Source organism: Meles meles, chromosome 14 (genome assembly GCF_922984935.1).
Source record: "Meles meles chromosome 14, mMelMel3.1 paternal haplotype, whole genome shotgun sequence".
NCBI classification, from domain to species: domain Eukaryota; kingdom Metazoa; phylum Chordata; class Mammalia; order Carnivora; family Mustelidae; genus Meles; species Meles meles.
Genome location: NC_060079.1, coordinates 81,917,718 through 81,944,160, shown reverse-complemented (window position 1 = coordinate 81,944,160; position 26,443 = coordinate 81,917,718). Strand labels below are relative to the sequence as shown.

The 26,443-nt window shown below is 39.5% G+C and overlaps 1 protein-coding gene and 1 pseudogene across 2 annotated transcripts in view; both read left to right on the top strand.

Moving 5' to 3' along the window:
* NALF1 (NALCN channel auxiliary factor 1) overlaps positions 1–26,443 on the top strand; it is a 622,908-nt gene that overhangs the window by 71,574 nt on the left and 524,891 nt on the right. The window lies entirely within an intron of this gene.
* LOC123925256 lies at positions 17,273–18,297 on the top strand (annotated as a pseudogene).

Here is a 26,443-nt window from a genome sequence, read left to right as displayed (position 1 = left end):
AGCAGAGTAATCTGAGCAAGATTAAAAAGTAAGCACAATGTCATTCACAGGCATGAGGACCATTTTGGGGGAATGTGTTGTAAAAATATGTTTACCAATTTTTAGCAGCCTGTTACATAAAATCCATGAAAAATGTGACTAGTTTTTTGAAGTTTATTTTCTCCACTTTCTTTGAGGTCCCTTTTGCTTCCTTTCCTCTAAGAACATCCATAAAATTAAAGTTCTGTCCTTGAAAGGCACTGGGGGCTCCGTCTCCCTTTCTTCGCTGCTCTCTCCAGTGACAGAGCGCAGGAGGCCACTTCCGGCTGCACCTGTTACTAGCTATGTGGCTAGGGCGAATCCGACCTTGTCTTTTAACCTTAGTTTCCTTATCTGTGAAATGGGCACACTAATACTTGCTTTCTTGGAAGGATGCTTGGACGATTGCCCAAGGTACCTTGTATGAAGTGTTAGACCAGTTGCCACAAACAGAAAGGCCTCAGTAAATATTAGGTATTTTTATTGGACTACCACTGAATCTGATTTTTTTTTTCTCATATATTTCGGCACTTACGTCAAAGGCATTTCAAGCATTTTCCAAATACGCATTCACATTTTTGCTTGTTCTAAAATCTGTTATGTCCTAAAGAAAGTGTTTCCTACTCAGCTTTGTATCCCTAAGATCTGTCAGGGTTCCTGGTATACAGTGAGTCCTCAAAAAATGCTCGTGAAATTCATGAAACAGATGGATTAATAAATGAAGACGTGAGGCTCTCTAAGAGCTCGTGCGTCGACTTGACTACAACTCGGTGATAGCACTTACCAGGATTTGATGCTCCTTTGCACCTATGACCTGTTCTTTGCCCGTTAAAGACCGTGTTACTGTCATTGCTAGAAGCTTACCATGTGCCAGCACCGTTTATGGGCACTTTCTCCTTAATGGTTCCTACCACCCTCTGACATAGGTTTGATCACAAGCCTCCTCTACCAGAAGAGGAGCGGAGGAACAGAGGCTCGCTCAGCTGGAGCGGGGTGGCGGCGCAACCAGCACCCACACCCCGTCTGGCTCCAGAGCCCAGGTAACTCACCACTGCCCTCTGTGGCCTTGCATCCTGCTGATTTGCACAAGCTCCATGTTTCTACTGATACTAAGGATTTAAACAAAGACTTTGCCCCAGATTTAGGTCAATTTGTACGTTTGTTTGGTTCTCTCCCGACTGCCTTCGAAGCTACAGCTGATGGGCCACGGCACTTCCTTCTTCCCTCTGGCTGCCGAGCCCAGCGAGTTGTGCATGTGAGAGAAACAAGGTCAACTGTCACGTTAGGACAGTTTTACTGTGTCAGTGTTACTGAGACGTCACCACTGAGCCGTTCCAGGGAAGGTGCATCACAGCCAACTTGCGCAGTCACTTTCTACTCCCCCGAGATAGACTCGGCCTCCCCAAACTGTGGTTCCCTTGCTTTTGAAATGGTGGACATGCTTTCTCATATTGTTTCAAAGAGAGAGCGAGATAACATGTTAGAGCATCTAAAATGTTGTCTCACTTAGAATAAAACTAGTTTTTCTCACCCAAATGACATGATAACCCAAAGGGAGGCACAGGAATTCACATCAATAACCCAGTATGATGTAGTCTCTGGGACATAGTGTATGAGGTGGTATGCAGGGAGGAAAGATCCCTCGTCAGTCCAGAAAGAAGGAGGAAGGTCCAAAGAAATTGGGATTTCTTCCTGGTCCTTGAAGGAAATGTTTGGCTTTTTCAGAACCTGGCTAATTTAATAGCGATCTGTTCCCTTCAGCTGCGTGGGTGCAGAAACAGGGCTGTTTTCCCAACACTCTCATCCCCACTGCCCAGCACCAAATCCTCACACACAGTAGGAATTCAATAAATACCTGCTGGATGGATTAGTAAATAATAGGGAAGTCACAACCAAAGGGATACATTGTGTTTTAGGTCAGAGGTATTTTTAACTCCATTCTCCTGCTGGAAAGTCTAGACTCAGAGAGGTCGTAATTGGTCTAAGTAGTTCATCTAGTCAGGAAGAGTAAGCTGAACATAGAATTTCTGTAAAATCTGTGGCTATTTTTTTTAACAGTTTTGTCTTCCTAATTTGGAAAGAAATGCCAGAACAAAATAAATGTTCCAACTGTTTTAGAATCCAGTGGTGATGTCTTGTGGTCTTGATTTTCCTACACAAATTAAAAGTCCATTGAATCTGTTGCGAGCTCCCTAGTAAGGAGCCACCGCGAGGATCTGCAAACTATTTGTAAAACGCTCTGCAACACATGCAGGCACATAAAGAAAAATACACACATTTAGATTGACTCAGAATTCCTGCTTCTGTAACAAGCCTTCTTCAGTACATTGGAAATGTCAAGAGAAGCGATAGAATTAAGTGGCTGCTCTTCTCGCATTCATTAGGAGATAGATATTCTAGCTTGGTATCAGTAGCATAGTATACACTCAATTAATGGTTGATGAGTAGAAGCATAACAGGCTGACTTAAGTGATTAATTTAATAATGAACTCCTAAAAATACTTGAAATTGATCATTTAAGGGGAAAAACTATCTTTAGCAGGATTGAACACATAAAAGGACCCTTACAACATCATTGATCCTAAACTCACACAAAATTGTGATATTGTTATTTTTAAATGATGAAGAAGTCAAAACTCAAACACAAACATGCAAATATATTTTTATTAAATAAGTGAGAAAAGTTTTGTAGGATAATTTTTTGTTTTGTTTCGTTTTAGAAAATTTGTGCAGAAATAGAGATACATGATTAGAAAAAGAAAATAACAATCCCTTGAGATTATTTTATAAGATTCTTATTTTGTTCACCCCATGGCAGAGTCATCACTAGATTATTCTGTTAATAACTTATAAGTATAAACATAAAATAGCTTTAAACAAAAATGGCAGTCTGTATTCAACCTTATTAGTATTTATTTATTCATTTTAAGAGAGGGAGTGGAGAGGGGCGAGGGAGAGGGAGAGAAACAGACTCTGAAACAGACTCCCTGCTGAGTGTGGAGCCTAACTCAGGGCTGGATCTTAGGACCTTGGGATCACAGCTGGAGCCGAAACCAAGAGTCAGACACTCAACCCACTGAGCCACCCAGGGGCCCCTCAACATTAGTTTTTACGTAGATTATTCCATGAGTATGATATACAGTCCTGAACTGTGGGCTGCCACATATTGTCAGCTAGGTTCCCATATTCTAACACTGTCTTTGTTTTCGCCTCATATTCCTGGTAAGAAGATTGAAAATAATCCATCATGGTGGAATATGACCAAGCTTGAATATGTCAAAGATCTGAATAAAATGTGTATCGCAAATCAATACCTTCTGTAGACACATAGTCAGTATGCTGTTTACCTTGATTAAGAACCAGTGCTTTCACTTTATTAGTAAAGTAAAGTAAAATTCGTAAAGTAAGAGCGGGGAATTATTCATCCTAAATTACTTGTGCTTAGTAAAGTGCATTCTCGGTATTCATTTAATGTTCATTCAATAAAGCAAATATAAGATGTAAGAAACCTCTTTTTAATGTAAGAAGTAATAAAGATCTATCCTGCAATGTTCCGTTCCATAAAATCTAAACATTAATTTTTAACTGGTAACAATCATAAATGGTAGAGAATTTGCATATATTTTTCAAATACTGCATTTTTTTTTAAGATTTTATTTTAAATCTTCACAGAGAGAGAGATCCCAAGGAGGCAGAGAGCAGGCAGAGAGAGAGGAGGAAGCAGGCTCCCGCTGAGCAGAGAGCCGGATGCGGGCCTTGATCCCAGGACCCTGAGATCATGACCTGAGCTGAAGGCAGAGGTTTAACCTACTGAGCCACCCAGGCACCCAAATACTGCATTTTTAAGAAGTGTGTTCCATAGAATGCTGCTTTCAGGGGTTGTTAACTGGAGCTTCTCTTACATAGGACCTGAGCTTTTCAGAGCTTTTATTTAATGTGCTAGTATGCAACACTCTGACCCAAGAAGAGATCTAATTACTATGTTTCCTACCGTCATTTCAGTGCAGAGTTTCTCTTTTTATTCAATATATTTTAGGAAAGGTCACTGTGAATATGCTGCGGATTTCAGATTAGTTAACTTATCCTTTGCTGTTATATTTACTTCTTTGTTAAGTTTTTTTTTTTCCACAGAACATTTCATATAACTCCGCAAATGCCTCACAGAACTTATATTTCAGGTTGATTATGTATATACATGTATATATTTTACATCTCTATGTTTAGGGAGATAGATAATAGGTAGATATGATGGCTTCGAATCTATTTGATAGCCATTGTTATATATTGATTGTGATCATAACTTATAGACCTAACATCTATTTATATGTTCAACTGCAAAACATTTTAAAAATCAAAATTGAAATGCTTATCATATGCTAATAAAAACTTTATAATAAATATAATCTCAAGCCAGTCTAGAAATTTGGGATTTGGAAACATCCAAAAAGTAAAGTTAACATTTGTATTCGTTTTATGATTTGCTTAGATTTTTTGAGCTTTAATCACTAACAGTACAAATCTAAAACTGTAAGATAAAATATTGTGTTTGTTATAAGTACATTTTCTTTCTTTTAAAGATTTATTTATTTGAGAGACAGAGAGAGAAAATAAGCAGGGAGGGGCAAAGGCAGAGGGGGACCCTCAGGCAGACTCCCCGCTGAGCTCAGAGCCTGAGGCAGGGCTCCATCTCATGACCCTGAGATCTGGACCCGAGATGAAACCAAGAGTTAGACTTTCAACAGACTGCACATATAATGTGCCCCTATTAGGACGTTTTCAACTGAAATTATTTTATGCCCCCTTGGGGGGAAGAACGTAGGTGAAGTGATTTTATGTAAGGTGTTAAATGCAAGTTCCCTTCTTCCTCAAGAGTAAGAAGATAAATGACTGCAAGGACCTTGAAAGGTCAAGGAAAATTTAGGCCAAAACCAAGAACCGAACAAAAGAATTGCCAGAAGCAAAGAAGACACAATGAAAAGGAAATTCTTTAAAAAGGGAAGAAAAAAAAATGACAGTTTAGGTCATTGAAGATTTAATTGACTCCTCAAAGTCAGAGAGAACAGAGCAGTCTGAGGATGTTTTACAGTAGTCCTATGGAGACTTCCCCCCAGCCACTAGCACACCTTCCCAATACGCTCAGCCAGGCTGCTGGTAAACCCTGGCTTCTCTGAGAAAAATAATTGGATAATAGCTTGAAAAATCACTGGATAAGAGATTCTGTGAGACCATGGTAAGTCTTACCTGTGAGACCATGGTAACTCTATTTCAGAAATTAAAGACCAGTTATAAATAATTATGAAAAAGTATCTTTCTTGAAGTGTAGAGCTTTTCTTGATTGGTGAACTAGAATTACGATTCTGCAGATCTGTGGATAATTTACTGTGCATGAATAATGTTAAATGACTCTTTGACCTTTACGGCTTTAGGTGTACAAGAGCTGTAGCACATATAGGGTCGACCTCACGGATACTTACAGTGCAAGACTTGAATGGGTCCTGAGACCTCAGACTGTGGCCCCTGAATTTCAGTAGCTCCCAACAATAGAAATAATCAAGACAACATCTTGGATAACTCTGGCATCTGTTGGAGACTATCATAATTATAGGACAAACTAAAGTAGACTTTGAAGTTTTAGATATTTGGAGGATCTACACTGATAATTTTTTTTTTTTTTTGATGAAATTTTTGAAGTAGGGACCACAGTCCACTACATTTTAGGCTCAGGATCAAGACATAGTTTAAGGGGGACTGACCGGTTTAATTAAGGTTAATGGAACAGTTCTTTAAACAAGCACTCTACTTCTGAACTCTGGAGAATTCCTGCATCTGCCAGTAAGTTAGTCTTTTTTCTCAATTTTATTGGTAGTGTGAATGTTAAGAATTGATCCTCTTATTTCCAAAAAAAGATTAGATTTCATTTTCTTCTACTTGTTCACTAGGTGTTAAAGATTGAAGAGACCCTATTCCGAGGATAGTTCGAATTGTCCATCTGTTTCTAATAAATGTTTTCCGGAGATCTCTCTTAGTAGAAAGAAATAAGTCTCAGTGATTCTGTTTGTGTCCTGAATGTTTTGGAAATTACCGTATAGTATTACTTATTGTGCTCCTTCATGTTAGGGTGTTTTCATAGGATAGCCCTACTCCTACAAAAGAGTTCCGGTCATAGATAGGTATGTTTATTTTCACTTTGCAGAAGAAAAGCCAAGAATCAGCACAGTTGAATGACTTGCCACCAAGTGTACAGTGTTTAGCATGTCAGGGTCAAAATTTAGAAATTAACCATAATTCATGTATTGAGCACTCATGATAGGCCAGACACCATTGAAGGCACTGCAGATGTAATGTCTAATTTTTCTCTGGAATGAATCCTAGAAGGCAGTTTCGTGGACTTCATTTCCAGTTAGGGCCACGGAGGTTCAAGCAGTGCACTGACTTATTCAAGGACAGGGACTCAAGTGATTTGCTAGGATCTGCGTTCGTGTCAGTCCTCCTCCCTGTTGTTCTGCTCTCTGTAGGTCCCTAGGAGTATGCCCTGGAATGACCTCCTAGTGACAATTCCTCGGGGTCCTTGCTTTCTCCATGTCTTTTTCTTTATAAAGATTTCCCATTTTTAAATGGATCTCTTCTTACATAGAAAACATGGAAAGAGAAAATCACTCTGTAAAGATTTAGCAGTGTCTTAAGGTATGTTCTAGAGCAGGGTAAGGTAACAAATGGAGAAAATGTCTATTATAAAAGGCATCATGAGGAGACGCGTATAAATACACCCCCCACACACAGCTGGCCCTCAAACAATTGGGGGGTTCGGGATGCCAACCCACAAAGTAGTTGAAAATCTGCATATAAATTTTCCTTCCTGTAACTTCACTACTAACAGCCTGCTGTTGACGGGGAGCCTTACAGATAACGTGAACGTTGATGACCACATATTTGTATGTTATATGCACTATAAACTGTTTCTTACCATAAACTAAGATAGGGAAAAGAGTGTTATTGAGAAAAATCAAAGGAAGGGAAAATACATTCACAGTGCTGTACTGTCAGAACATCCACATGTAAATGTGAGCCCCGTGGTGTTCAGGGGTCCACTGTATACACACACGTATACAAAGGCATCCATATAATTCTTACACTATTACATGAAAGCATGTGATTGTTTGTATACTGTCCCTAAATTTAAGGTACAAATGTGATTCTAGGCTTCTTCTCAGAAGGAGTGTCCTTGTTCTGTAAATTGAAATATAGATATGTGACCATAGATATTCTGGTGAGGACTACAAAACTTCTAAACCATTGTAGAGCATTTCAGGACGCTAGAATGGCATCTAATAACCAGTTACTGCCAAGAACACTAACCAGGGCTCGAATCTGCCTCTGCAGCCCATCCACACTTGGACATAGAGCAGGGAATCGCGGCCCTTGACTTCATTCATCTCACCTCGCAGGCGAGTAGCAGGAAGCCCCAAACCTTTTACGCACCCAGTCACAAAGCACAGTGTGACTTTAACTTATGAAAAACTGCCTTAGAAAGTTATGCGGTGTGCATTTCCATGTGGTTGATTTTTTCTGTTTTTATGCACGTGTGCCGTTTATTTTCTTTTGTTTCTGTGTGAGAGAAGTCACCAGGGGTATCTCCGCATCATTTTCTGAACCTGCGTCTCTCTTTATGGTTGCTCCTGTCCTGTTGCATTTTCCCTCTGACTCTCTTCTTACATGTTTTTGCCCCCACCACCCGAATTTCTAATTCTTTCTGTTATATAAATTATATATATATAATATAAAACAAAACTGTGAATGATAACTGAGTTGCTTTTGAGCCCTTCCTGTGATTATGACAGCAAAAATTAATTTGCTGTTATTTCTGTAACTTTTTGTTGATACTTTTTATGGATCAGATGCTCATTAACACAAAGAATGGGACAGAAGTGCACATAGCGTGACTTTCCGTGACTGTTTTGAACTGAATCCACAAAATCAATGTATTACCATCAGTTTAGAAGTTGGATTCCATCAGCTTATTTTAATGGGGTTTGCCTTGTGTTTTAAATTGGATCGGCGTTCTTTGTTGCTCTAATACGAAGTGTCAGTATGTTTGTAAGAGGAGATTTTTCTTAGGTTTTACACGTACAGATGTACATCTTCTCATAGGCTGATCACAACTCTAAAATAGTCTGTGTGACCCGTAATCCATCTGCTTAAGTCTTACACATACCATTAACTCAGCCAATATTGAGACGATGAATTGATGGCAGATTTCAGTGTGTACTTCTCCTGTCACTGTTAATGCTAACAGATCTGCATTTTGATCTGCTTTGTAGTGCACTTTCAGTGGAAAGAAAATGAACTTTTAGTGACCTGATCCTACATTTTCTTTACGTCTGAGTTTCACTTATTTTAAAAAAGATAGCGTTTGGAGGAGCACATTGTGATCAACAACTTAGGCTTCTGCAAAGCAGCCCTTCTGTCCCATCTGCTAAGCGGCTGTTTTGCGTTGGTTTGGCGTTGACCAGGAAAGGTGTCTGTTTTGTTTACTTGATTGGTAGGGACGGTACAGATTCATCTGCAGTGACAGTGACACTGACCAAGGTTCTCAGGCGGTCGTTCCCCATAGTCCCCTCCTGGTGGAAAGGGTGGGACTGCAAGAAAAAGCTCATCGTAGCTACACTTTTATGTACAATGACATCACTGCACTTGGTAACCGAAGATGAAGGATCATCAGGACACGCGACTACCGGTGGCCTCTGATGGAGCTGTTATGGATGATGGTTCTCTTCTTTATGTTTTTTATTTTTGCAGTGAACAAAGAAAAAACCCAGCTAATATATAGCTATTTTTAAAAGGAGGCTAATGTGACCTAGATAAAGAGGAATTTAAAACAGCTAGTTGGTTAGACCCTAAAGGATGTGATTTGTCATAGACATAATATGTTCCTCAAATATTTATAAAGGCTTAATAATAGGTGCACTCTAAATATTTCATTCCCTTCAACCCCCCCCCCAAATCTAGGTAATAGTCATTAGTTTAAATATTTATTAATTTGGTAGGCTTAAATGAACTAAGACAGCATTTCAGCACTATTCAGTGCGACCAGGTTTTATAAGTGAGGCAAGCAAAGCATCTATTTTCATTTATTATGAATATAAATAGTCAGGAATTCTATTTACCGAATGGTCTCATGAGAGACCATTCAATTTCATTTTTAAATCTGTCCTCATTTTTAAGCCTATTTTCATTTTAAAATTTGTCCTTAAGTAGTGTAACCATTTGTATGTGTACATATAGGCAGGAGCGTACGCGTTTATACACACACACATAACTGGAACTAAATAGGTAAATACTATGTAAATAGGCTTGCAATTTTCTGTGCTAAGCTCTAGGAACTAACTTAGTCCTAACTAAGATAAGATGGCACTTCCTTTCACCAAGACTTCCATAACCAAGCTATCCTCTTCCATCCACATCAACCAGATACTCACCTTGGAATTGTGTTGTCAGATAAATATTTTAGGGAGAAATTTAGAAACCCCGTTGAACTGTATTTATTCAGCACACATTCTGATGATACCCAGCATTTTGGAAATGGATATTTATGGCTTGTGGAACATTTATGGTGCCGTGAAAATCCATAAATTGTGAATAACCCAACAAAGCTGGAAAATGCAGAAAGTGGTGATTTCAGTATCCCGCGGAGTGCCTTGCACGTGTGGTGGTGGGGTGCCTGTGGTCGTCTAGTCCTAACTGCATATTTTCTTTCCATGAGGTGGTAAGTCTCATTCGGTGAAGTGACAGATATATATGGTAGATGTCTCTTTCAGTGGGCGAGGAACAGTGCTTGCTTTAGAGAGCACTTACTAAGGACAGTAATTTGCACTCACTCGAAAAGCAGGGGCTAAATGTCTTCCATGTACAAGCTGCTCCCAGGCTGTGAGATAAATCATTTATAATATGTACTGGTTCTTTCAGTCCAATGACTGGGGAATTACTAATCAAACATAGCTCTTCAAAGGACTTGACTTGATATCATATAGTGGACCTTAGCACAGAGAATGTTTTGCTGGAAAAATCGTAAACTCCACTAAAATATGTGCCAAGTCTGTTCCTGGGTGTTTTGCACTAGTTCCACTGATTTTACTGATCTTGGTCATCTGATGAGTATTTTTGGAAGGGAAGAGACTTCTCAGTATGAGCTATTAGGCTTTACATGTTTGACAACACAGAATGGCCATTTTGACATAATCACAGTAATTTCTGGGTGGTGGTTTTAAGAAGTCAGACGTACTTGGTTTTCCCTTTCTTGATTTTTCTTATATTACTGTCACTAAGATGAGATAGTCCCTTCATTAGAGTACTTTATCACGTATTGATGTCAAAGTCTCTCTCTCTCTTTTGCTCTCTCTGTATGCATAGATATAATATGGTCATGGATATGTAGTTATAGATACAGAGACACCGATATAGATGTTTGCAGACATTGTGTGTCTCTGTATGTGTGTGTACCTATGCATATACAATAAAGCTTCACCTAGTGGTGTTGGGTTGCAATATCTAGCTGTTTCCTCTCCTAATATGCTCATAATATTCCCACTGTGGCTGAAAGAAGGGGAACAGGAAACAAAGAGGTCACCACAGTGGGGACACTTCCTTGATGTTATGGTACCTCACTATATGCTGCCTGGCAAGCTTTCCCAGAGGTCATAGAACAGAACGGGTCAAAGACCAATCCAAGAAGATCGGATTGCAGAGACTATCACATCCATGGAAACGTGCAGTGTAGAGTCGGAGGAAGAAAGGGTAGGTAACACACTTAGGAAGGGGTGCCCGAGGAGGGGGACAAGTAATCAAGTAAGGTAGACCTCTTGGCCTTTGGTGGAAAACTCGTCGAAGTGGCTAGACACCTGCTAGTCCAGTGTTTATATAATTCGGCGTAACACCAGCGTATTAACGCAGTGATGCAAAGTGGTAGGGATTGCACTCGTAGAATATGTGTATTATATTCTGCGTGTAACTACAAGCACACAAGTTAATGACAGAAATCATTCCGTATCTCTACGTTTTCTCTATGTAATACCTATTTGCTGCTTTTCTTATTCATGTTGTGTGTTTCAGACATGCAGACATAGGCCCCTGAGCCTTCAGAAATAGTTTTGAAGGAAACTTAAAATGGAAACAATCTCATCTACTGTTTTTCTCCCCAGTGAACCAGGAAGACCTTCCAATTTTTTTTTTTTTAATTTCAGTATGGAAAACTTTAGTATAGGATCCCAGATGTTCTGAAAGTACATAATTTGAGAACCAGTGATTTAGTCTGAAGAAAATAATAATAGGACAACTAAATAACTATTTTAAGGCTGGAAGTGGACATTATATGGGGGATGGCATCTAGTGATACTTAATTTATTGGAGTCGCTATTTTTACCCCTCGAGGTCTGACTGGTGACTCATTCTTGAGGGGAGGAGGAAGAGGCTTAAGGGCACTTTAACTGGACATTTCTTATTTGTGTAGATATTGATTTTCTCATTTTTATCCTTTCCCTTGTATTATGTTTAGGAGATTTATGAAATATATAAAAATCTTTCAAATGATTTGTTGGATGTCAGATAATTGATTCTTTTTTTTTTTTTGTTTAGGTTAAAATTTGACATCTATTAATTTAAAAAATTATCAAACAGATGTGCTTCTTGTTATTCTTTTCGGCATCCTTTGAGGCTGATATCTGGAGGTTGGAAATTCTATAATTATTTTGCTTGTCTCAGTTCTCTCTCTCCAAACCTCATAATCAATCAGTTCTCTTCGCCACACAGATAAAATCCAATTCCCTAAGAAACTATATGACTTTCTATTTTATTATTTTATTTTTAACTGTGGTTAAAAAGAAAACCCACATAACCTAAAATTTATCTTCCTAACCATTTTAATTGTACAGTTCTGTATTGACAGGGATATTCACATTGTTGTGTAACTCATCTCTAAAACTTCTTCAAATGTTGGTTGGGTGGGACGAACCATCAGAGACTCTTAATCTCATGAAACAAACTGAGGGTCGCTGAGAGGGTGGGGAGGGAGAGGGTGGTTGGGTTATGAACATTGGGGAGGGTATGTGCTATGGTGAGTACTGTGAAATGTGTAAGCCTGACGATTCACAGACTTGTACCCCTGGGGATAATAATACATTATATGTTAATAAAAATAACTAAAAAAGAAAAAACAAAAACTGCCACTCCGAAGCAGGCAGACAACTCCCATTCACTCTTTCCCCAGCCCCTGACAGCCACCGCTTTGTGAGACTTTCTTCATCGGACTCCTGTTTCTGCTTTTTGGATTTTCTCTAACTCATCTCAAAACCTTCTGTTCAGGCACACAAAACTTTCATTCCCCATTCAGGCTCTAATTTTAAGACCTTCATCCACATTCTTTTTCCACCTATTGTACGCTTAACTTCTGACTCAACTTTCAGACATAGACTTACAAGACTGTCCTAGAATGGGAGATGTACACCTACTATGTGCTCCTGTATGTGCCCTTCATTTCCAACTATCACAACAATTAGCTTAAAACATTTTTTTTTTTTTTGGATAGAACGGGAGTCCTTCGAAAGTAAAACCGATAGCTACATAAAGAAGAACATCTAGTCTGGCCCATCATTTTCTTCTTGGCACCGTAACATGCACTAAATAAATAATTGTTGACTGGATAAGCGGGTCAGTGCTCAAAATACTTAATTTGAATATTTTCTGTCACCTGTTGGCTATGGGCCTTTGGGTACATAAAGATGACGATGATCATGCTATTAATTACAAGACTAATGACAGTAGTAGCAAGTGGCCATCACTGCCACTCACCCAGCACTTACTATATACGAGGCACGTTTAACACTTTCACATGTATTAACTCATTTACTCTTCATAATAACACCGTTCATGAGGTACTGTGATTATGCCCATTGTCGGGTGAGTAGAGAGGACAGGAATGCAGAGTGATTTGTTCAAGGTCACTTAGCTCAGAAGAACAGAACTCTTCCTGGAATCAGACACTTTGAATCTGCCCTCATGTTCAGAAATATCACTGCTTTATGTGTTGGACCTTCATTTCTTTACAATAAGGGTTTATTGTAACTATTCTAAATATAGGTGATGACCATTAAGTGTTCTAATCTATGTGAGCGTCTTAGCACAATGCCTGATTTGTAATGAAAGTTTAATAAATAATAGCATTTATTGCCATAATATATGTCAAGTGCCTTGTTGGAGGCTTACAAGGCTGTAGGCTTTCAGTAAACGCAAGCCGCCTTCTTCTCTCTTTCGCCTTAACTGGAGAAAGTGAGAGGCGACCACTAGAGCAGAGGACTTAGGTCAGGGGCATATTGCAGTGGCCACCAAGAGAAAGGGGAAAAACTTTTTCAGGTTGTGGAAGAAGAGCACGAATTTCAGAAAACGGCCTCCGTAACTGCGTGCTAATGCATTGCTGGGATTGTCTGGCATTTGGATAATATTTCTAAATTTGAAATCATGTTCATATATCTCATGTCATTTTTATCTCATGGTTGACCTTGGGAGAAAACACATAATATCCCAATCCCCATGTTACAAAGGATCCTTAATGACTTACTGAGTATGAGTCCTTAGGGTACAAAGAAGCCCTAGAGATTGTTGTTATGTCAAAATGTGATTCATCCTCAAACTGGGGCATTTTTGAATGAAGAGGACAGACACTTAGTGATTAAGTTAGGAGAACAGACATAAACTGGGTCTGCCTGGGGTCTGGGAGGAGGTATGGGACCCCTTTCTCTGCTCACCAGATTCTCCCTTCCCTTGTTCACCTTTCTCTTGCCCAATGGGCGTCACACTAACTAAAAATACTCTTCTTCCTTGATTCAGAGAATGAGTTCTTCTTAGGGTGTCCACCATTCCACTTGCTGTACATACATCGTTACACATTTTGAAAATCAAACGTTATCTATTTGAAAAGAATGAAAAACTTACCTTGATGCAATGACTGCACGTGTGTGTGTGTGTGTGTGTGTGTGTGTGTGTGTGTGTGTGTGTTTGAGATAAAGGCTGAGAGGCCAGCCTACTTGGCTTGGTTTTCTTCTGTGGTGGAGCTTCCTTTTTGCTCTGTTTAACCTCCTTTCATCAACTATATTGAATCAGGTACTAGTTTCCTTTTTTTTTTTTTTTGATTTTTTTTTTATTTGTTTATTTACAGCATAACAGTGTTCATTGTTTTGGCATCACACCCAGTGCTCCATGCAGTACGTGCCCTCCCTATTACCCACCACCTGGTTCCTCAACCTCCCACCCTCCCGCCCCTTCAAAACCCTCTGGTTGTTTTTCAGAGTCCATAGTCTCTCATGGTTCATCTCCCCTTCCAGTTTCCCTCAACTCCCTCTCCTCTCCATCTCCCCATGTCCTCCAGGTTATTTGTTATGCTCCACAAATAAGTGAGACCATATGATACTTGACTCTCTCTGCTTGACTAGTTTCCTTTTTGGCTGTAACAAAGGGCCTTAAACCAGATGTCTCAAAAGAACAGACAGACATTGTCTTACAGTTCCGAATGCCAGAAGTCCAAAGTCAAGCTGTTTGCAGGGGTTGGTGTTTTCACAGGCTTTCGAGGGAGAATCGGCTCAGTCTCTGTCCCAACTTCCGGTCATCCTTGCGCTTACCTTGCCTTGCAGATAAGACACGTCACTTCCTCCTCTGTCTTTACATGTCATCTCCTGTGTGTCTGTCCTTACAGTGGTCCTCTATAGCCATATTGAGTTAGGGACCCATCCTGCTCCAGTATGACTTCATCTCCACATGATGTTTACAGTGACCTCACTCCCAAATCAGGTCACAGTCTGAAGGTCTAGGGGTTAGAAATTCACCTTATTTTGGCAGGGGGAATTCTGCTCATAACTATTAGTAAGAACAACCTTACCCAATTGTATATGGAAGAGTTTGCCAGGCTTGCAGTCTTTATCAGTCCCTCCTTTGTGATAATTTGTGTCTTTGGAAAGCAAGAAAATATAAGGACTAGCTGTGTCTGCTGAAGATATGACCTCATAGTGACCCTCCCTGTTCATTCCCTGGAAGATTGTCACAGGATGAAATTTCATAGACTGGAATTATAAACAGAGTTACTACAAAATTAGTGTTTTGCTTAAACTGTTTTCTTCACCTGCTGCGTTTAAAAGATATGAAAATTATTTTCCTTTTAAAATCAACAAATTATATTAGTGTTCTTATTAATAACTGTATTTATATGTCTTAGTCATGAATAGTTGCTGATTGGAGTGGGAAATAGTTTGGTATTTTAATAGAATTACAGATTATTATAAGATAGTTCAGTCTCCAGAATGTTGAGAATGACAAAGAAGTTATTACTCTAACCTCCTCTGGCTTTACATAAGCTACAGAGTGGTACCTGGATAGCTTCCACATTCCCTGCAGGACACAGCTGGGGGAAAGAGGCAAAAAGGCGAAGCAGAAGACACTCTGGCAAGAGTGACAGATCCTCTGGGAAGACATCAGCAATCCCAAGCAATGAAGTCTCAAGAGAGGGGCAAAATTTAATGCCATTGAAGGTACAGCTCCTTGAGGCCCCAAACGGAGAGGGCAGATGGAGGTGCTGAGCAGGAGGGACAGAGAAAGCATGGGTAGAGCGCTGGCTGATGGCTTCTGTGAATGTGGAAAGGCTGGGGTTCGCGCCTGGTGGGGCACGCAGTCCCCAGGACTGGTTGGAATACGCGTCTGGACTCATGAGAACCAGGTTCATGTGAAGACATCAGAAGCTCAAATTGCCCTGTTTCCTCACCCACTTCTACCAGGATAAAGGAGCATCCTTAAAAGACTGTGGCAGCTAAGTGTCCTGACCTTACAGCTTGCTACTTCTTCGGAACCCACTGACTCTTCGGCGTAAGACGGAGTCTGTTAAAAAAACTCACAAGCATCCTTCATGGCTCTGCTCCGAGACCTCCATGGTTCCCCACCAGGCAACTGACATGGTTCCTCTCCGTCATCCTCATCCTCTCTCAGACTAGAGAGTGTGTGTGTACTCTTCAGTACATATTGACCTACGTTTTTCGAAATGATTGAAACAGATACTTTGGGAGTAATGCTAGGTACAAGGGTTTATTCCTGCAAGAACTCCTTACTATCTCTCAGACAGAATTCAGAGTTTCTCAGAGTTCCGGCCTGCATCTTTACAAATCTCCTACTCTCTCTACTGTTAATAGACTTTCAGTAGTATCTGTTTGGGGGAGTGAAATCCAGAACGTGAGGCTGCCCATAGTGCTGCTCTTCTCCTCCAGATTGCTATTTCTCCCGAATGAAGGCTTGTGGGATAGTGACTTCCATTCTCTCCAGCAGCCGCTGACCCTTTTGCCACTGCGACAACCTCCATGGAATGTCTTCTTTCCCTGTTGCTGACACAGACACACTCATACATTATCACGCAGACTTGCGGCATTTCTATCTTCCTGCGTTTATCTGGAAGGGCTGCACCCCGGTCATGATGCCTCATCATGACCCTGCTCCGGCTTTAAAGGCACGGACGGACAGCATCCCGCATCTCCTCCAAGCCTGTGTGAATGTGTGTTCGGTCGAGTCATGTTTGCACCTGATGTTTCCTCTACAAAGTAACTTCGAATGAACATTTATCATGAGGGACAACTGGAAGTGAAGACACACATGTCAGTTTGTAGCACATTTTGATTGTGCCCCTGGCTTCTGTCCTTGTTGACTGTGCACAAAGGGAAAGTGCAGATCTTCTCTCGGAGGCTAATTGTTGCTTTCACAGCTCACTCACCCGCTTCCCTTGCGCTCTGTAGTATTGTCTGTGACCTATGACGTTCTTGTGAAAATTGGTAGCCATGGTTTATGGCCCACAAGGAATAATTTAAATGATGACAGATCCCTGGAGGTGTGCTTTTAGTTAAGCAGCCATGTTTTAAGATGACGGTTATGAAGGTACAAAAACTCTGGCCTTCCCGGTCTCCCACTTCCCTTACATTAAAATGTGGTGTCTCCGTCATGATTTATCTACTTCCGTTTTATAGGCATTCTTGTATTTATGCTTTCTATGCACTGACATTAAACAAGTTTAATATTTGGTTATGATCGACTCGAGTGCGAGTCTACACTCTGCAGCTTTGCTCCTCAAAGTGCCGTCCCTGGGCCAGCCGTGTTGCATCACGGGAGAAGATTGGTAAACCTGCAGAATTCAGGTCAAGAGACCAAGAGAAAGGACTTGAGAAGCCTATTTACCTCAATCATGGAGTTTTCCTGAAGGAGGCTGCTCACTCAAGTTACGCAGTCCTGGAGCCTCCGAGACGATCTAGCTTAAAGGAGCCCCGGGAGTTCTAAAGAGTTCCTTCAACAGCCGCTGGAGGAGGCGAGACAGTGTAGCCCCAGAACCATAGCTCTGTCTACACACCAGGATCCTGGGAATTAAAGAAAACAAAAATTTTGTATCAAGTTTTGTCAGTGGAAAAGGACAGTTAACCATTCTCCCAGCTCCCCAGTCGGCCTCTCACCCAGGACCGTAAGTGCTGGCTGACCAGGAGATGTGTCTGAGATATCATATGTGTCTGTGGCAGTTGACGTCGCCTGCGATGATGGTGTTCTCCTGGCGGAGAAAAGCACCACGTGCCAAAAGATCAGTTAGTACGATGGCCATGAAATGCATTGAGGACAACTCCAATTTACTCTCACACTCTTCCAATATTACTAAATTTAGAGTAAAAGGAAACATCCAAAGGATGAAACAGAATCTGACCAGAATCCAAACCAACCCCACTGAGTCTAAGGGAGAAAACGAGAGAAGAACTGACCCTCAGACAGTTCAGAAGCAGTACTGTGAGCCATCCAGGTCCCTTTCCTCAAATTTTATTGCCAAGGGACCACGTTTCAAGCAAAACCAGGTATCTGATGTAAGACATTTCCAGTACAGAGGTCCATGTGGAGATGAAGGGACCAGCCTACAGATTAAAAATTGTGGCTGGTCAGAATGAGAAACCTCTGGAGAGTGAACTAGAAGTTAAATCACCTGGGAGTAATTCAGCTTGTCCCTGTGACCTTAGTGTTTCTGAGGATGATTTATTGATCGAGGTCTCTGAGGAGTACAGATTACATCTGAATCTTCCAGAATCTGTGCATACTGAAATGACTACAGCAAAATTTATGAAAGAGAACGCTACATTAATCATCCCAATGCTCCTGGTGGAAGTCAAGAGCATCGTCTGCTTTGGGTTTTCCATGCTAACAGCATGTGAATCACAGGACCTTTGTGAAGGGTGAAGAGATAGCGGTTTATCTTAAATACTAGTTTTGTGATTCATTTTAAGAGTTCTTTTTCACCAAATGATGTTTTCTCATCAACTGTTTTTGTTTTTTTTTTTTTTTTAAGTCACTCTCCTTCTCAAACTTGGAACGAAGCAGAAACTACTAAAAAAAATTGGAAGGGGAGGCGAACCATAAGAGACTATGGACTCTGAAAAACAACTTGAGGGTTTTGAAGGAGCGGGGGTGGGAGGTTGGGGGAACCAGGTGGTGGGTAATAGGGAGGGCACGTATTGCATGGAGCACTGGGTATTGTGCAAAAACAATGAATACTGTTACGCTGAAAAAATAAATAAATTTATATACAAAAAAACCTGTATTGCCATGATACACTTGTTTGGAAGGTCTTAATGTAACTAATATGATGTGGGAAATTCTGCTTGTTTCCAGGAAACATGGGAGAATTCTCAGTTTAGTGGTCAAAAATAAAACGTTTTTGTCTAGGAAATTCTTACATCAGGGAAATGAACATAAAAATTTTAAAAAAGCAGAGTTCAGGTGTGCAGCCCTGAGCTACTACGTCAAAGTTGCAATTCATAAGAAGTTTTATCTTGATGTTTTCTGTGCACTTCAAAGTTTGAGCACTGTTCTACATTTCCATGGAATGGACTTCTGTTAGCTGTGAGTTAGTGTTTGGTTTTTGAAACATTGCCATGGTTTTTGGGAATGTAGAGCCCCTAGAAAAATAATTTAATATTTTATACTCACCTGCACACACACTCATATACACACAGAAAATCTAGCTTCCACCCAGCAGATAGAGTTTGACTTTGGGGTTACACAGATGAAATATTGTAAGGAAACACTAGACATAATGTCTTTGGTTACCTGAAAAGCAAGATTTCATTAGACACTCTGTGTTTCATAGGACTAAATAGTATTGAAATAAGTTTTTCTTTTTCCTCAGTAGTGACCCATTTTTCCTTATTTGTCACATCTATATTTTATGTAGAAATCTATAGTTTTGTTATACAATTATATATAAACAAAAATTGTGGCCAGGCGGATTTGCTGGGTCTGACTTTTATTGCTCCTTAAGTAAGGAGCAATTGTCCTACACATGCTTTTATTTTCTGAATAATGCTACCAGCTGCAATTTTGCTTTAGTCCTAAGTCTGCAGTAGATTGTAACTTTTCCCTACGTGCTTATACATACGTGTGCAGACACACCTGCACTCAAGCATATTTAGAATTAATTTTGAGCAGCTCTAATAGTTTTGTCTATCGACCTAAGTTCATTATAGGAGCTGTAGAAATTACAGGGATTGTAGAGAACAATTCCTACTGTCTGGGGCATTTATAATCTAGTATACAAAATAAATTGAACAGAATCAAAATAAATTGAACAGAATCAAAATAAATTGAACAGAAATCACTTAGGTATGAAATGCAACAAAAGAGCCCCTGATTACTTTTGGACAGGGTAATCAAAAAGACCTTCTTTGATAAACTGGTATCTAATTGAACTTTGGAAGATGCATGGCATTCGAACAAGCAGAAAAAAGCAAGAGCATTTTAACTGGAGGCAACAGTAGGAACAAAGACAAGAAAACCAAAAATGATGAGCCATAGAGAAAATGACAAATTCCCAGAAAAATAAGTGAAAGATGTTATAAAAACATACCAAAATTTTTTTGAGTGCTCCACTCACTACTACTCCACGATATGCACACCTTCTAGACTTTCTAAGAGCTTAGGTAGATGAAGGAATTATTCTCGTTAATACTGGCAGATGAAAATGCTGCAGTGAATTTAGAAGACAAATGTGCAAAGACATTTCTTTTTTTTTTTTTTTAAAGATTTTATTTATTTATTTATTTGACAGACAGATCACAAGTAGGCAGAGAGGCAGGCAGAGAGAGAGGAGGAAGCAGGCTCCCCGCTGAGCAGAGAGCCCAACGCGGGGCTCGATCCCAGGACCCTGGGATCACGACCCAAGCAGAAGGCAGAGGCTTCAACTACAAAATCACATGGTCTCAGAATGAAAATATCATTGAGGGGTGCCTGGGTGCCGCAGTCTTTAAGCGTCTGCCTTTGGCTCAGGTCATGATTCCAGAGTCCTGGGATCGAGCCCCACGTTAGTGTCTCTGCTTGGCAGGAAGCAAGAAACCATCATTGAAAGACATCACCCACTTTCACAGAAAGGATAGAAATCCTTGGGGGTGCCTGGGTGGCACAGTGGTTAAACCTCTGCCTTAGGCTCAGGTCATGATCTCAGGGTCCTGGGATGGAGCCCCGCATTGGGCTCTCTGCTCAGCGGGGAACCTCCTTCCGCCTCTCTCTCTGCCTGCCTCTCTGCCTACTTGTGATCTCTGTCTGTCAAATAAATAAAATCTTAAAAAAAAAAAAAAAAGAAATCCTTTCTGGTTTCCATTTATGTTTTGCTTAAATTCATTTCATTACAGGTTTCTTTACTGAAATTTGCAAGATAGCTTTTGGAAAGCTCTTTTTTTCTTGAATTGATTGGGAATCAGAGGAATGTCGAAAGTCAGGAAATCAGAAAAAAGGACAGACCTACTTGTTTGTCCATCCCTGGGTCCCAAATTAAGAAATATGGATCACTTTCTTTTCTTCTCCTTAAACCTGATGTTTGTGTATTATATACTCTCTGTATAAATCAGTATAAAAATTCTGAATACTCTGATATTCCTTTTTGGACTAGTTCCCAGACTTTTGAGTCTAATGGACCAGTAAATTTAAATCAGATAAAAGGTTTGTCAAGTGATTGCATTTTTAAAAAAATCACTATCGTGTATCTAATTTCACTTCTATTACATAAGTAAAAATATAAATTTCACTTAAAAAGTGGGAAGAAAATAATCTCAGAATGAAACAGCCCATATTTGACAACAACTTAATCTTGTCATATTTTGTTAAACTACACGCAATGTAGTTCTTATGTTTCTCACATTTTTCCATAGATTAGAGAAAATTTCTTTATCATCAACAGACTGACATTTTGAAAGTGCTCTTCTGTGCGACCTCCATTTTGTAAATATCTCTGGTTAAAATGTCCTACCAGAACTGAGCACCTGGAGCACCTGTGTGGCTCCGTCGGGGAAGCAGCTGACCCTTGATTTCAGCTCAGGTCACAGAATCTCAGGGTCCTGGGATGGAGCCCCCTGTAGGGCTCTGCACTCAGCAGGGAGTCTGCAGCTTCCCCTTCTCCCTCTGCCCCAGCTCCTGCATGCTCTCTCTCTCTCAAATAAATAAATCCTAAACAAACAAACAAACAGACAAAAACCACCGTGCTGTCCGCATTGTCTTCCCCTTTTCGGACCTGTCCCTGAGCAGCCACAGACAGCTCCTCTTGGCGTTGTCAGTCTGCTTGCTCACCGGGCGTCAGACTCTAGGAGCCACCACTCCACGTCTTTACCTGTGCAGTGAAGTTGTGGAACCTAAAGGCAACACTTGGTATTTATTTTTGTTCAGCTGTATCCTGCTTATTTGTCCCAGTGTTGCATCCTGTTGGACACTTTAAAAATAATGGTGGTGGGTCTCTATAAAGTTTATTTACAATGTCTTCAGGCTGTCAAAAAATTGAGCAGGAAAATGATACAAAACTCCTCATTGAACATATTCTGTGTATCAGTAGTATATCATTTTCTCTTTTGCTTGACATAAATAAAAAACAGTAATAAAAATTAGTTTTATGTACTTTAAAAAAGTTCTGTCAGTTTGAAGTTTTGGCAAACACAGCTTTGTATGTCTTTATCACCTGTTCATTTTTTTTTATGAAGAGGTTTTTAAAAATAAAAATTCTATATATTTAAGGTATACCATGCGATGATTAGATAGAAATACACATAGTGAAATGATTACTACCATTAAGTTAACCAAAACATCTCTTCACAGTCAGCACATTCTGGTGTGTGATGAGTGTACAGTATTATTAAATACAGTCATCGTACCTGTATTTTAGATATCTTATTTATCCTACATCACTGCAAATTTGCACCCTTTGCAAATCTTCCCATTTCTCCCCCAACCCCAGACCCTTGTAACCACCATTTTACTCTCTGCTTCTATGAATTTAACACTTTTTAAAATTCCAGTACAAGTGAGATCATACAGTATTTGTCTTTCTCTGTCTGACTTATTTCACTTAGCATCATGTCTTCCAGTTCTTCCAAGTTATTTGTGTCGTCACAAATGGCAAGATTTACTTCTTTCTGAGGAATGGATAATACTCCATTGTGTGTGTGTATCTTCTTTATCCATTCATCTGTCAATGGACATTTAGGTTGTTTCCATATCCTGGTTATCATGAATAATGCTGCAGTGAACATGGGAGTACGGATATTACTTTGAGATACTAATTTTGTTTCCTTTGGGGATTTTGGATCCCATGTCAATTCTCCGTTTACGTTTTTGAGGAATCTCCATAAGGTTTTCTATGGTGGCTGCAGCGGTTTGCGTTTCCATCGAGAGTATACCAGGGGTCCCTTTTCTTCACATCTTCTCCAACATTTTTATCTTCTGCTTTTTTCATAATAGCTGTCCTAAGAGATAGGAGATGATATCATATTGTGGTTTTGATTTCTATTTTTCTGATAGTCATTCATGTTGAGCACCTTCTCATGTATCTCGTGGCCATTTGTATGTCTTCTCTTGAGAAATACCTATTCAGGTCCTTTAACCACTTTTTTTTTTTTTTAAGATTTTGTTTATTTATTTGACACAGACCACAAGTAGGCAGAAAGGCAGGCAGAAAGAGGAAGGGGAACAGACTCCCTGCCGAGCAGAGAGCCCGATGTGGGGCTCAATCCCAGGACCCAGGGATCATGACCTGAGCTGAAGGCAGAGGCTTTAACCCACTGAGCCACCCAGTTGCCCCCTTTTAACCACTTTTTTTTTTTTAGATTTTTTTTTATTTATTTGACAGAGAGAAATCACAAGTAGGCAGAGAGGCAGGCAGAGAGAGAGGAGAAAGCAGGCTCCCTACTGAGCAGAGAGCCCGATGCAGGGCTCGATCCCAGGACCCTGGGATCATGACCTGAGCCGAAGGCAGAGGCTTTAACCCACTGAGCCACCCAGGCGCCCCCCTTTTAACCACTTTTTAATCAGGTTATTTGTTTTCTTCCTATTGAGTTGTTCGAACTCCTACATATTTTGGATTTTAATCCCTTATCAGATGTGTGGTTTTACAAATACTTTCTCTCATTTTGCAGATTTCTTCTTTACTATGTTGTTTCCTTTACTGTGCAGCAGGTTTTAAATTTGATGTAATAACACTTCTCTGTTTTTGTTTGGTTGACTGTGCTTTTGTAGTCACATCCAAAAAGTCATTGTCCTGAACGGTGTCAAGAAGCTTTCCCCCTAAATTTTCTTCTAGAAGTTTTATGGTTTTAGGTCTTCATTTAAGACTTTAATCCACTGTGAGTTGATTTGCATGAGTTAAGGGTCCAATTTCATTCTTCTGTGTGTGGGAAACTTGTTTTCCCAGCACCACTTAGTGAAGAGACTATGGTTTCCTCCTTGTATGTTCTTGGCACTTTTGTTGAAGCTCAACTGACCATAAATGCGTGAATTTTTCAAGTTTTGGCAAACATAGCTTTGTATTTTTTCATCATCTGTTCAACATTTTCAAGAAACGTCTCTGTTGTTTTTGTCATGATCAAACAAGTTTAAATTAAAACAATAACAAGAAAGAAGATTTATTATTTTGCTGCCAAGGAACTCAACAACTAATTTGGGGTCAGAAAGAATCAGGAGATAAAATTTATTGGTAACCTATAAGCAGAAACCATTTTAAAATTGGAAAAATGGCTATAAAGAGTTAGAAAAATAATGACTTCATGAAGTTAGAAACGTGTCAGGATCCTAGGAAAGACCTTAGATAAGTAGGCAGGGGGCCACAAAGAGACCCAGGTCTAGAAGGAGTATTTCAGAAGAAATTTGTCCTTGTGTGGACCATTTACCCAAAAGGTGATAAGCTGACTATGAACAAATTGTTAAGAGTCTGAAATCTCTTTGGAAAGATTTGAGGATAAACGAATTGACTTTAAAAAGCAACTGTGAATCTCATAAAATCTGCTTTCATCTTATTAAACCATGGTGCTTAGATTATAGACAAAGTATAAATGTTGGCTAATAAAACTGCACAAGATAATGAAGAGATTTATAGATTGACGCTCTTATGTAGAAGAAAAAAAAGTGTATGATTTGTGTAATGACTGTAGCATTGGATATGTAGTTAAAACATCTGACATGCCATTAGTTACTTAATTTAAGTCATTTGGTATTTTTGTTTGATTGTGTATCACGTAGCAGTTATTAAGTCTTTCTCATATAATACTGTTTCTCAAAAATTGACACTGATAAAGTAATCAAAATGAATATATTTTGCAAAATTTAAAATTTATATTTTTGTTATACATGCAAAAATTCTGTATGCCTTGCTTACATGAATTTCATTTGAGGTTAATTTAAATTATAAATGTAAATGTATATAAATATGTATAATGTGTTTATAGTCAGTAACAAAGCACTCAGTAAGTCTGAGTTTCTTTTAAGTTATTTTAAGGTAGGCAACCACTTCACAGTCTGTAATGTCTATGAATTTCTGCAGAATATTCCTCATCATGATTTAACATTTGAGACGTAACTATTTTACAAGGTAGTGCCTTGACCATAGAGTTGAGGGTCCATATCTGGGCTCTCTGTTCCACTGGTCTTTGTGTCTGTTTTTATGCCAGTACCACGCTGTCTTGGTGATCACAGCTTTGTAGTAAAGCTTGAAATCAGGTAACATGATGCTGCCAGTTTTATTTTTGTTTTTAAACATTTCCTTAGCAATTCGGGGTCTCTTCTGATTCCATACAAATTTTAGGATTATTTGCGTCAGCTCTTTGAAGAATACCGGTGGAATTTTGATCGGAATGGCATTAAAAGTATAGATTGCTCTAGGCAGTATAGACATTTTAACAATGTTTATTCTTCCAATCCAAGAGCATGGAACAGTCTTCCATCTTTTTGTGTCTTCTTCAATTTCTTTCATGAGTGTTCTGTAGTTCCTCGAGTACAGACCCTTTACCTCTTTGGTTAGGTTTATTCCCAGGTATCTTATGGTTCTTGGTGCTATAGTAAATGGAATCGATTCTCTAATTTCCCTTTCTGTATTTTCATTGTTAGTGTATAAGAAAGCCACTGATTTCTGTACATTGGCTTTGTATCCTGCCACGTTACTGAATTGCTGTATGAGTTCTAGTAGTTTGGAGGTGGAGTCTTTTGGGTTTTCCACATAAAGAATCATGTCATCTGTGAAGAGAGAGAGTTTGACTTCTTCATTGCCAATTTTGATACCTTTTATTTCTCTTTGTTGTCTGATTGCCGCTGCTAGGACTTCTAGTACTATGTTGAACAAGAGTTGTGAGAGTGGGCATCCTTGTCGTGTTCCTGATCTCAACGGGAAGGCTGCAAGCTTTTTCCCATTGAGGATGATATTTGCTGTGGGTCTTTCGTAGATAGATTTTACGAAGTTCAGGAATGTTCAAGGTAGTGCCTTAATAGAACTTGCATTTGTTGCATATTCAATACCATTCAGCAGGCGATATACACAGTAGAAAGTTCTGTTGAAATTAAGTAGGTCTCTTTTAAAGAACAGTTATTTTTTATTTATTCAATAAACTGTGCATGCAGGAGATAACCCGATCTAATCTTGCAATTGATAAATAAATAGATGTTTTTAAAATAAAATAATCACGCCAGTTAGTTCTTTGTGGTTAACCCAAAGACCAGTTATATGGCACCATATAGAAATTACTTTTTTAATCTAAATAATGTTCTCCAACTCCTTACAAAACAGAGCTGTTCTTCAAGGTCACTTTCTCATTATCTTTAACCTGGAAGAAGGCTTCCATAAGAATACAAATGTGACCTCTCTTTTACCTCTACCTTGGGCAAAGCAATGTGAAGTATTATTAGAACATACTCTGCTGTTTTGCTATGAGTCTTACAATAATTTACCCACTCCAGAAAGGTTAAGTCATGTCATCCCGCTAAAACCTGCTAAGCCTACAAAATAGATTATTTTATGGTAAAGCAGCTTTCCTTTCCAAGTGTGCTTTGCCCTAGAGGAAATGAAGTTGCCACTTTAGAATGC